Genomic DNA, 14,052 nt, shown 5'->3' with positions numbered 1-14,052 from the left:
AATACTATAGAGAGGATTTAAATTTGTTTGTAAGACATTTCATCTAAATTATGAAAACTGTGTGATTATCTTTATTATTTAACTGTATTTACAAATAGAGAATAATTTTTGGTTGACCTATTTCTGCAGTACAAGTGGAGGTAACCAGGTGATCCGCAGGGCGCAGCTTTATCCAACCGCAGAGGTGGAACCCTGAACAGTTAGGGCAAGTATGGACACAACATTCAAGCTTGATACAGCTCTGAATTTGGATTGTGATAAAAAAAATTACATAATATAAGTTTCTGACACAAAACAAATGTCAAGATCTTACAAATTTATTATGCAATATCGTGCAAATTTGGGAAAAAATTGAAAACTACTACCCACCCCCCTTTTTTTTTGGCAATAAGTCCAAAACCTGACTTTTCTTTATACATTATTTACAAGTAGTGTAAGGGAGGTAAATCTGAACATACCAAACATTGCATGTTAACTGTTTTAAATTGCCTCCCTTACACTGCCTATAAATTGTCTTAATTGTCCATTGATCAGAAAACCCTAGTTTTCCCCTTTTTTTGCCCCCAATTCCAAAACATTAAGAGCCATAAACCCCATCCCCCCCAAAATCATTACTAACCATTCCTTAATGGTATGGGAACTTGTGGTATAATTTCAGAGAGATTCATCCACTTAAACCCAACTTATTGTTTGAAAACTACAATATAAAAAAGAAGATGTGGTATGATTGCCAATGAGACAACTATCCACAAAAGACCAAAATGACACAGACATTAACAACTATAGGTCACCGTACGGCCTTCAACAATGAGCAAAGCCCATACCGCATAGTGAGCTATAAAAGGCCCCGATAAGACAATGTAAAACAATTCAAACGAGAAAACTAACGGCCTTATTTATGTAAAAAAATGAACGAAAAACAAATATGTAGCACATAAACAACCAACAACCACTGAATTACAGGCTCCTGACTTGGCACATACATAAATAATGTGGCGGGGTTAACATGTTAGCAGGATCCCAACCCTCCCCTAACCTGGGACAGTGGTATAACAGTACAACATAACAACGAACTATAAAAATCAGTTGAAAAAGGCTTAACTCATCAGAGGGACAAGAATACAAGTGAAATATGCTTGTTTTGGGCCCCCTGTTTGGCCCCTAATTCCTAAACTATTAGGACAATCATCCCCAAAATCAATCCCAACTTTCCTTTAGTGGTATTGAACCTTCTGGTAAAAATTTATAGAGATCCATTCACTTAATGTCAAGTTATTGTCCGGAAAACCTAGTTTTCCTTCTTTTGTGCCCCTATTTTCGCCTTTTTTAGTCCCTAAATACAAAACATTTTGAGCCATAACCCCCCAAAGTCATTACTTATCATCCCTTCATGATATGGAAACTTGTGGTATAATTTCAGAGAGATTCATACACTAATACACAAGTTATTGTTTGAAAACTACAAAAATGCTTATTTTGGGCCCCCTTTTTTACCCCTAATTTGGGACCATAACCCCAAAAATCAATCCCAACCATTTTTTAGTGGTATTAAACCTTCTTTTAAAAATCTATAGAGATCCATTCACTAAATCTAAAGTTATTGTCCAGAAACTAAATGTGTCTTTGGACGATGACGAAGACGCAGACGACAACATGATACCATACACCTTATCGCTATTTGTCCGCCATTGCTGGAAATCACACAGGTTCCCGTAAAATTTTGACGTCATAAAACAAAATGTCTGACGCCACAATGGAAAAGTGATTGTTGTTGACGTCAAAAGTTCAAGCGGACGGGTCAGCCGGGAATAGCGATAAGGTGTATTATACGACGCCAACAAATTTTTGCGGTCATGTAAAAACTCTAGTCAGATACCCTGGTTTTAATTTGTAACACTAGAGACATGTCTCCTCTACGAATTAATCATCTGAGTTGCTCTGGAATCCATTAATAAAAACAAAGTTGTAGAGCATGAACAAAATATTTCTGTCAATTTATAAATTTTAAAAACTTTATATATCAGGGGAGATAACTCAGATAATTTTTTTTAAAGAATATCCTATCAATTTACCTATTTCATTATGTAGCAAGAAAAGCCAATGAATTAATCCCTTTTTTCTTTATTTCTTTTCATTTTCTTAAGCATGATCTGAACTGCTGAGCTCTTTTGTGCACTCTTAATCTAATTTTTGTCTAAAACAAATTTAACTGTTTTAATTAAAATACCAACACCAACCAAATTAATCAAAAGATACTATAAAACACCTGGATTTATGTGTTTAATTTGAAAAACTTAATCATCAAACTACTCAACTATACAGAATTTAATACAAAACCTCGTGAAAGTAAACTAAAAGAGCATGAACTAAAGTTTTCTATGGATGAAATCAAAAGCAAATATTTTATCAGTTCTACAACATTTGAATCTTCAAAGCAGATAAGAGTTGTCTGTTTAAGTGAATGGGTACACATTTTTGAAAACAGGATAAAGTTATTTTAGAAAGACAGAAATGTTAACAAGTTTTCTAATCATATTGTTACAATTTTTAGTTAAAACCATTTTTCAGTTTCTCTTCATTCTAGAAAATTTGTTGATTTTGATTTGCACTGAATAATAGAATTATAACAACTTTTAGATTATAGAAAAAAAGTTTTGGAAGAGATGAAATATGGAGACACACATTCCATTCAGTTGGAAAAAAATAAGTATCTGCCATGGAAGCCAAACAAGAAAAACATGTGGAAATATCTCCCAAGTATATTAACTTAGTACAATAAATATATACTTCTTATACAGTTCTAAATTGTTCTACTAAATACTCTATACAATACAAATGCATGCAAAAGAGGGGCAAAAGATACCAGAGGGACAGTCAAATTCATAAATAAAAAATAAACTGACAACGCCATGGCTAAAAAAGAAAAGGACAAACAGACAAATAAATAGTACACAAGACACAACATATAAAACTAAAGACTAAACAACACGAACCCCACCTAAAACCGGGAGTGATCTCAGGTGCTCCGAAAGTACTAACTAAGAATCGTTTGATGACATAGTGACAACAACATGATAGAAAAGAACTCACACACATAAACAGTTAGTATATATCATGAAGCAAACAAAAAACTTTCACATTGTAACCCCTGCAGTTACAACCTAATGATTCAGCTTTTTTGTGATATAAAATTGGTTTTATTTGAATTAGGATGGTTTTAATAATGTTTCAAAATACACTTAAAAGTGCAATATAAATGAAAATAAACAATGATTTAATTGAGAGAAATTTAGGGTGTATAATGTTACTTTGTAGAAAACATCATAAAGCAGACAAAGAATATCAAGGGTCATCAACGTCTGATTTAATCAAAAAAACGCCTGGGAAAAATCAGAAAATTTAACTACTTAATTTTGATTGATGCATGTAGTAGTATATTAACTACTATAACTGTTTATCATGTACTCAAATATTTTTTAACATGAGTTAGAGATTCAGAGCCTAAGAGGGGCAACCCTCTCTCAGGACAAATGGCACTTAAAACTTTTTAAAATACTTGAAAAACTACAAACAAAATGCAAAATAAATCTCTGTATTTTGATAAAAGTCAACCACGTCACTTTATGAAACATCTTATTCCCTCCTGCTAGCGTGAACAAGTCTTTTAAACCTTTGAACCAACAAATTTAGTGATTTTTTTAATCCAGTTAAAATTGCAGAATGAGTGCCAACTAAATAGGAAAAAGGATTTATACAGAATTTGGCATACAATGCAGCTGAAGAAAACATATTTTTTTTGTTTGATAATCAACAATCTTTTAAATAAAAAAAAAAACATAACTTAATCTGAAAATTCTTAAAGATATTGGGTTTTTTTCTTTAAAAAAATGACATATATTAAATACCTCAGTTTTTAAATATGAGTGCAAATACATCCACATGAAATTTTATACTTGAAATTGACTTGACTTGAATGAACAATGTTAATAGAATTAATAAGAAATAACTATATACATGTATCATAAGTAATTCTAAATTTAGACTCAATGAAGTACCTGGACAATTCAATATTCAACAAAAGTCACGAATTCTTGTAATCCTCAATATTTGTGAAGAGCTTCCTAATGACTTAACATTCCAATATTAATTTCACAGGCAATTCTAATTTCAAGTTTTCCACTTCTTTAATACCATGTTGACTTTGCATGGCTATTTAGTATAATATCATATTGGAGTAATATCTGTACAATATATGTTGGACTAAGGCAAAGGGACGATAAAAAATTTCTTACGGACAGGAATTTCAACTAAATTGTTTCAAAACTTTTATCAATAAAACACAAGGGCAACGACTACCACAACTGATGATTTAAACTGGAATTCTATGTAAAACAGGGGTTCACTTTTTATCAATACTACAAATTATCAATATCAAAAAGAAAATATTTTTACAAATGAATATTTTTGTCCAATAAAGAGTTCAAAACTTTCACTTACCATGCCAAATATTCAAACTAAGTTTTAAATCCTTCTCAACACAGATTCCTTATCCTACTGCTGATAACACATTCCATAAAACACTCAATTCACCCAGGACAAAACTTCAAAAATATGTCACATAATTTCTCATAAAATCAATACTTCTGACAACTCCTGCTTAAATTTTCTTTTTAATCATAAATAGATTTATATCTAAAAGATCCAACAAGTGTTAGTAATTCCTTAAAATATAAATATTTTTCTTATCATTAACCAATAATCACAATAAATATTCCTGACAATCAGTGGTCAAGTAAGCAGTCAATTACAATACAGTGAATACACATCCCTGACAATGTGGTCAAGTACTATTAATTACTGTTAATTAGCATGTGTTGATAAAAAAGGTTTATCATACATCTGTTCTGTCAGAGAGAGGTACTGTATGTCTAATTACTTTTATCAAAATGAGGCTGGGATAAAGAGGATTTAATCTACCTGATTGTGTCAGTGAAGAAAGGATTATTACACCTTTAATCAAATTGGGGCTGGAACGGAGTGGTTCTTAAAAAAAGATACATCCAGTATGGTTATTATTCATCTTTTATCATATTGAGGTTTCATTGGAGATAACACTTAGTTGAGGTTCTCTAAACAAAGATACATGCAGTATGCTTATTCATATATATCTTACAGATTTTTTTCAAATTGAGACTAGGGTTGATACGAACTATCTATCTTTAGGGAGGAACAGAATATCTATTCAACTGTAGGCTTGTTATCATTATAAAGTCGCCTTTTTATTTGTATTGCTGAGAGCTGCACGTCTTATTACACATCTCATAATCAGCAGACTATTTTATTCAAATGAGTATACCGTAGAGTGGGTATTATGTAACATCATGAAAAAGTTAGTCCTGAAAGGTTATGTCTCTTGAAAAGTTAACAATTAAGTTGACCTTCAGGACATAGGGTCAAGGTCATGTACAATGGTATCCTTCTTTGTACCACAACACCAACAAGATTTTAGAGAAAATCAAACATTACGACCAAAAATTTTTGGTCCCTTTATAGCTTGCTGTTTGGTACGAGCCTTGGCTCCGTGTTGAAGACCGTACTTTGACATATAATGGTTTAATTTTATAAATTGTGACTTAAATGAAGACATTGGAGAGTTGTCTCATTGGCACTGATACCACATCTTCCTATATCTATATACGTTAACCTTAGATGAGTTTTTTATAGGGCACTTTAGTATTTGGCTATTCTTTGGATACCAAGTGTCACAGATCACATGGATACCAAGTGAACCACATATTAGGTTGTTCCCAAAATTACAATTTTTTCAACAGTTTATATGCAGACTTTGGCAAAACCAAGAAATCAAATGCATATCTCCATGAAAATGTTATTCTTCCTCAATAGACAAAAGTTGGTACTCATCAACACTAGACATCATTGAGATGGGGCCCATCTCTGTGGGACCACTGTTTTAACATGAGGCATACATTTGTATTTTTACCCTGTCAACTGAAACCAAAGATTTTTACATTGACATTTGACCTAGGAAGTAGTTACAGATGCACAGACAGATGGACTGCTGGACAGACAATGGGACAGACTGATTAGTATAGGGCAACAGCCATTTGAAGGGTCCTAATAAGTGAATCCACAGAAAATATTTTCCCTTCTATAAAGATAAAAGTGAATTGGACCAAAAATCTCCAACAATAATATTGATATTTACAGATATATTACCCTATTATTTAACCAAACATTCACATAGACTATAAATTAATTTACATACTATGATAAAGCCTCTTCCCAGGTGCTTACTTTGATGTCTTATAATATCTAATTAAAGATTACCTGGAGTGTTATATAAGTAAAACTTCAAAAGATTTGTATAAAACATGGAGATAGGTTGGGTCAGGTGTTGTGGGAATTGTGAAGAATGTCTGGAACAGTATGAAGAGAGGTGAAGTGGTCCGACGGGAATAAAATGTCTGCCAGTGTCTGAATATCAAGATATAATAACATTAATATTGTACTAGTAGTGAAATAACTACCTCTCATATTTACTTATAGGTCTGATGGGAATCTGATTGAATATCATTGATATATGTAAGATCTGATCTATACAGTCCGCCAAAAGTTAAGCACCACCTACTTTTATTGCATCGATTTTTTTTCAAATTTAAAAAATCAATTGTTCCTCGAAAAATAGAAAACAATCATATAGCAATTTTGCTAATGTATACCATAAACAAACCACAAATATAATTTTGGTCACTTATGAAGGTTCTATGCATATAGGTTTTTCGTTCATAGAAATAGTGTAAATTACACAATTAAGAAATGGAATTTAAGTTTCACTGTGATTTTATTTTTTTACAACAATTAATCACCCAATACCATTAAAATTTTCTACACATAATCTTTGGTATGTTTGGCAAATTTAATGTCAATATTTGAGTCAATAGCATGTGTAACAACCTCATTTCCGGTACAGTTTCATAACACGACCTATCTTTCTCGGTACAAGCCTTCAAAACTTTAGTTGAGGAAAACTGTTGCATTAAACAACAAATGCCACTTTTAAATCGACAAACTTTTGTAAAGGTGAATCTCTGCGATTGAGATTTCCGACAATGGCATCTCAGACATGTTTGATAGGGTTCATGCATGGAGTCAAGGAAGGTCAAAAATTAGTGTAAATGGCTGGTTGCTCTTTGGACTCGGTTAAAATTATTGCCCTGCGTGGTATAGCGTTGTCATTTAGGTACAAGTGTCTTGACAATGTTGACGCAAGTGGGGGATTACTAAAATGACGGACTACAATATGTTAAGGCACCAAATCTCTGTATGTCTGTCCGTTTATGTTACCCTGCAGAATATGCATACCCAGCTTAAAACGGTATAAGAAGCAACCCCGTACTGGAACAAAACCAGCAATGCATGCAGTCCTTGTGCAAATATTGTTTTTGGTCATAGGCCGTTTTTTTCCCCTGCGAAATTCGTATTATGGCGTCTTCTGGCAGTAAAGGAAACTGACTCCCATCTGACCAATGAGTGTTTTGTCAGGTTCTTATGTTCAAGCATAGATGTTCATTATCCCATTTAAACCTGACGGTAGAGTGCCTGCTTGAAGGTACAGGTCTCTATACACCACGACGTGCTCTTCGTTTGCCTCTATAAAGTCGACGGACCAATGTACGAACACTTACACGACCACCTGGAGAAACAGTGTATTTATAAACGCACATATGACCTTTGATAAAAGGTTGGTTGACTGCTTTATCGGAGTGCAATCTTTTTGGTCGTAATGAATTTTTTTAGTGTATGTTAAAGGTAATTCATAACACCAAACATTAATATTTTTTTTGCAATAGTTAAAAAAATATTGCCAGTTATATTTCGGTGGTGCTTAACTTTTGACGGACTGTATATATTGTAATATTTTGATACAGATATATGAAAGTGACATTAAAAATCAATCTCAATGAAAAATAAAGAAAATCTTCTTATATAAATCTGGTTGCCCTTAAGGATGTTAGCTTCTCGGTTTTTATATAACAAGCTTTTTAAAGTCAGTTATACATTTTGATAGTATATGAATAAAGGCAACTAAAAAAGCAGAGAAAATTAAGGGTGCTTATTTACCAGAAATAAGCCATTGAAAATTTGGTGGGTAATGTTTCTCTCCCTGACAAAATTGCCTTCTACTCAGACTGCACACAGGTAGAGGTGCCACGTTTTCAGTCTGAACACAGGCAACATTGCTTTTTGCTCAGTCTGAACAGAGGCACAGTTGCCATCTACTCAGCCTGAACACTGGCAAAGTTGCCATCTACTCATTCTGAACACAGGCAAAGTTGCTGTCTATACATTCTAATCACATGCAAAGTTGACATCTACTCATTCTAATCACAGGCAACATTGCTATCTACTCAGTCTTAACACTGGCAAAGTTAGTCTACTCATTCTGAACAAGGCAAAGTTGCTATTTACTCGTTCTGAACACAGGCAAAGTTGATGTTTACACATTCTAATCACAGGCAAAGTTGCCATCTACTTATTCTAATCACAGGCAAAGTTGCTATTTACTCATTCTAATCACAGGCAATGTTGCTATCTACTCAGTCTAAACACTGGCAAAGTTGCCATTTACTTAGTTTGAACACTGACTAACATTACTTTTATGGAGCCTGAACACAGGCAAAGTTGCTATCCACTCAGTCAATATTTTGATCAAATGAAAATAGCATCTACCTTTAGAATAATAAAGTACATTTAAATATATTTTAAAACCTCCCCATCTTCTAACAAACTATTTCAAAGCTCACAACTTTTAAAAGGTTCTGTGAGCTACTGTTTATATCTTTTAAATTAGATCTAGTGATTATTAACTCACCAGACAAGAGGCAGTTAGTCTCATAGCTTCACTCATGTGGAACAATTTCCTTTTCATTCTGCAAAATCGTTTATCCATGACCAATTCATATCTAATTGATTCATTATACTATCTGAAAAATAATATCAAAATTAATGAATGGGAAGATTTTTATAAATGTAATAAAAATATCTACAGATGGTTTATCTGTACAGAATTCTTGGTTATTACGAAACATGTGAAGAAACCCAGTGAATCATAAACCAGCACTAATAGACTCTTATTAGATAAATTGGAGTGCATGCTCATTTAATGTATAAACTACCAGCAAATATAAAACATTTGTTTTTTAAATTTAAATTTTAAATCAAAATTTATGTAATTTTTTCAGGGGAAAAGGGCAACTGTTTGTAGAGACGTACAATTCATGTTCCAGTTATTCAGAAAAAGTTTATAGGCAACAGCCAATGTTTATAAAGTTATCCAATCAAATATGAGGCAATAAACAAAATCATTCTAATTGAATTTTTGGGCTGTTTTTTAATTAGTTTGCCAGAGGTATGATACAGTTTTAATAAGTCTACTGTTGTAACGGTATTTCTTCCTCTGTGATATTTTATCCTGAGGATAATTTGTCACAGTAATGTTTTTCCAGACATGGTATTTCACAGGTAGTTTTTTCCAGAGGAGTGAAAACCTATCTGTGTTATGCGGATAGTATGTACCGGTATATATTTGCCATACCATATTTCACAGAACCTTGTGAAATAGTCCCATTAACTACTATAAAAGTTACTCGAAATCAATATATACCTGACTATATAAAATGTTTCACAAAGGTAAAACATTTCTGCATAATTTATCAAAAGGAGGTAATTATGAGCAATTTATATTTTAATCCTGAATGTATTTCATAGTGAAATTTTTCCTTGAATGTTATTTTTTACATATTTATTTATATAAAAAGATGACTTAAAACATGATTCAATAAGACAGATAACATTTCACAGATAAATACTATCCAGCTGTTAAAATTTTTTTTGTTCTAATATATTGTTTTGCTGTGATTTATCTGATTTCCATATAATCAACAACTACATCTTTGTCCCCAGACAAACTATTTATATAGTTAATATCATCATAATCAAATGCTTCCATTACTGTTAACAGTTGTAATGCAACTATATTTTTTACCTTTACTTATATTTGTACTGAGATCTGAAAACAACTCACTTTTACATGTATTTCACTAACCTTATTTAATCATGATATTATTTTCACAATTACGATCTTTGAAATTACTTCTTTTTTTTCTTATGTTTCATGATAATTTTCTTTTTAAAAGAATGATATTTACTTGAATATTTCAGGAAATGTTTTCAATGATTATTTGTGAAATTATTTCCTATTATAATACATTTTTTATGTATATTTTCCCCCGGATAAAAAAATAACAACAACTACTGTGACATTTTTTCCTCCGGACCAAATTTCACCCGGATATAATTTTGCTTTCAATTTGTGTCATTTTTGTCTTTCTTGTTATAGTTTTTTAATAAAGATACTCTAGATAAATAATAAACATATTAAATATATCACAAGAGTTCCTCTTGACATTTAATTTTAAAAGTAGCCTTCAATTGGAGCTTAATATTTTGTGCAGCTATACTATCAATTTCTATATAGTTACAGTACTATTTATGACCATCTATATAGAACAGAGTCAACAGGAAGTCACTAAAGACAAATAGACACCTAACTATGTTGTAATACTGACACCTAGTCACCTTAGGCCACACCAAGAAATTCTGACCTCAGTCAACGATCATGAGGTAGCAATCTCAGACTTCTTGTTTGGCTTCTGCAGTCATAAACCTTAAGAGTATGATTATCATACTCAGTCAGAAATCAACCAATCAAAACACTGGATTTGGTGACACAACCACAAATTTGTACTCTAAGTACTCAGTAAAGTTTAATGACATTGTTGCAGAGTTTCCAAATAATCATTTATATAGCTCAATGTATAAAACTTCACAAGTTTATCACACAATGTTGGTGCTACGTTCTATTAAAACTGCTACTGAAAATAGACTGAAAATAGACTTTGTTTAAACCATCTGTGTATACAGAATGAAATGAACATCTGCAATGTTTATACAAACATTAAAGACGTTTGAAGATTGAGAGTTGAAGAACTGTAGGAATATATGTATCATCTATTACAGTTACAGATTTCTCTGCTTTAAATTTTCAAACTATAGGCTGTTATTAGTTACAATTTCTACAATATGTCAAACATGAATAATTTAATTTTGGATCTAACACATCTTCTGATTGGCTGACGTTATTTTGTTATCAGCCCATAGACATAATTCAGTCATGTGACCGTGACGTCATCAACATTTTTTCATGGTTTTCTACGGTTTAAAATTGAATTTTGAATTAAATTATAAGAAATGACTGTAATATTTTTTCTGTCTATTCGAAATAACATAAAAATGTGGTGCACACTGTAAAATAACCTGCTACACGCGTTATTCAGTGTGCACCAAATTTTTTATGTTATTTCTTCATAGACAGAAAAATATTACAGTCATTCCTTAAATAAACAGTAGCTTTCTTATAAGCTGAGGACCACCTCCAGGTGTGGGATTTTCTCGATGCCTTGAAGACTCATTGGTGGCCTTTGGCTGTTATCTGCTCTTTGGTCAGGTTGTTGTCTCTTTGACATATTCCCTAATTCCATTTTCAATTTTATTTTTGTTTTTTATATACAATTATGGAACAGAGGCGATTTTTTTTTAAACTAAGTGGGAGGGAGCAAAAGACACTTTGTGACCTTGACATTAAAGTAGAACCTTTATCTTTGGTCAAACACGTTATCTGAAGATTTAATTGGTTTGGCAGAGCTTCACTTGAATTAGTGATATTATTTTGACTACCTAGATGTCTATCAGTTAAATCGTGAGTTAACCTTTTTCACTTTATCTAATTTAAGTAATTTGACATGTTTATTTGTAGAGAATTACAACATGTTTATCTTATTATAACATCACTAGTATTGTTTACATCTGACATTTCAAACATCGCAGTATTTGTGAAAAATAAACTTTCACTTCATTCCGTAACTAATTTCGTAAGTAATTTCGGGAAACAAATGATACAAAAAAAGGCTTTTAAAAATTAATTTCTCACAGAACCACTTTCAAATATTTGTCTTCCTTTTTTTTCACTGCAACCCAATGAACATAGATAAAATTGTCCAATGATTTTAACAAAATGAGGTATAAATTTTTATTATATATATATATATAAGATATTCTAGAAAGTTTGAATCTGCAAGAGGAGTTGATAACACAAAGCAGATACCCATTTTCCCCCTTCCAACCTGGACATCTATCCACCCAACATTAACTATACCAGAAGTGTTCCCCCTCCAACCTGGACATCTATCCACCCAACATTAACTATACCAGAAGTGCAATTGGTATACAACCTGTCCAACAGGAATAGTATCTTTAGCTTCAACTTTTTGAATGAAGTAAAAATTTTGATAAAAAACATTTCAAACCCATGTACATTTCATGTATTATTATAACAGTAATGATAAAACAACCAAAGCAACAAAATCTTCATTGACTTCATTCAAATTTGCTACAAGATGGTGTATACAAAGACACAGGTGGATTAAAAGGGGGGGGGGGTGCAGGGGCCCAGGCTTCCCCTTTTCTGGAAAAAAAATGATTGATTATGGAATCATTGAATGACCAGAGCTGGCCCCCTCTTTGGCAATCAGTGAACCCCCACCTTTAAAATTATTGGATCTGCCACTGAAAGATGTCAATATAGTTAGATAATTGTTGAGGGTAAGGTACTTTTTCTGCCATTTCTATTATCACTATTGACTCATATTCTTTCATAGGACAGTTAATATTGGAAATAAAAATAATGATTATCAATTGATGAACTATTTTTGCACTAAATTGGCAGGTAAACTCAAACCAATAAACCCAATTTTTTGTAAGGAAGGAAAACTTTTAAAGACTCCTATCAAATTATTGTTCACCTATAATTTCTTCTACCATCTTCAGATTGGCATGTGTTGTGGTTCTATCTGCTTATATTATTTCAAGGTGTTAGGTAAATTAAAATATAATTACTTGATTCTGATTAATGGTACTATGTAAATAAACAAACTGTTCTTATCCAAACTTTAAAGCATGTGTGCGTTTTCCTTCATGCAACCAGCTGATAACAAAATACATGTATCTAGAGATGGTCCACAGGGGGGAAACTATTGATTGGGTATTAAGATGTAAAAACACAAAAATACTAAACTCCGAGGATAGGGTAGCACCTAAGAAGTAAAAATCTTGTGATGGTCTCATGGGGCAATTTATTAAGTCAATGTGTTCAAAGGCTGTTTATTGATTTCTGAACCAAGAGAATCTTTAGGGGTTTGTAAAAAAAAATTAAAAGATAAAACATTCTCTGGTTGTTGATTACTATTTATTTAGTGAGGGTGTTCAGTAGTACCCTTATTTTAAATTTAAATTGATAGACAGACAGATAGACAGATGGAGTGCAAACCTAGGATCCAATTGGACTAATAATTACCTATTTTGAACTGGAACTTCTGTGTATCTGTATTACAATAGAGGTATTCATACCATCTTATAACAACAATCCACACCAGTACACTAGTCTAGAGTTTCAGCAACCAGATTGACAGCTTTCAGTTACTCAACACCATCAGCATGATCAGCAATCAGTTTAAAGTATCCACAGAACCAGGAAACAGTCCAGTAATAGTACCAGCAATTGCCAACAAGTTATCTGGACTTTTATAGTAAAACTGTGGTGACTTTTTCATGTATTTTGTAAAGGTTGTGCGTGACTGCTGTTTGCCCATGTATGTTTTTATTGTACATTTGGCTTAGTTACCCCTGAATTTTAATAATTTCCCTGCAATCATCTTTATGAAAATATCTTAAATTCAGATTGTTTCATCAATCTAATTTTTCATGCATTTAAAAAAGGTGTGGTATTTCCGAGTTGCAGTTGTTGCCCTGATCTACCCAGATAATGTTGTACTAGTAGTCAGATACATATAGAATAATAGGTAGTTTCGTTTTTGATACTGACTATATCATGTGGAATATCTAGACGAGCCCGTT

This window comes from Mytilus galloprovincialis, chromosome 6, assembly GCF_965363235.1.
Source record: "Mytilus galloprovincialis chromosome 6, xbMytGall1.hap1.1, whole genome shotgun sequence".
Lineage (NCBI taxonomy): Eukaryota > Metazoa > Mollusca > Bivalvia > Mytilida > Mytilidae > Mytilus > Mytilus galloprovincialis.
This window is presented reverse-complemented; position numbering follows the sequence as displayed.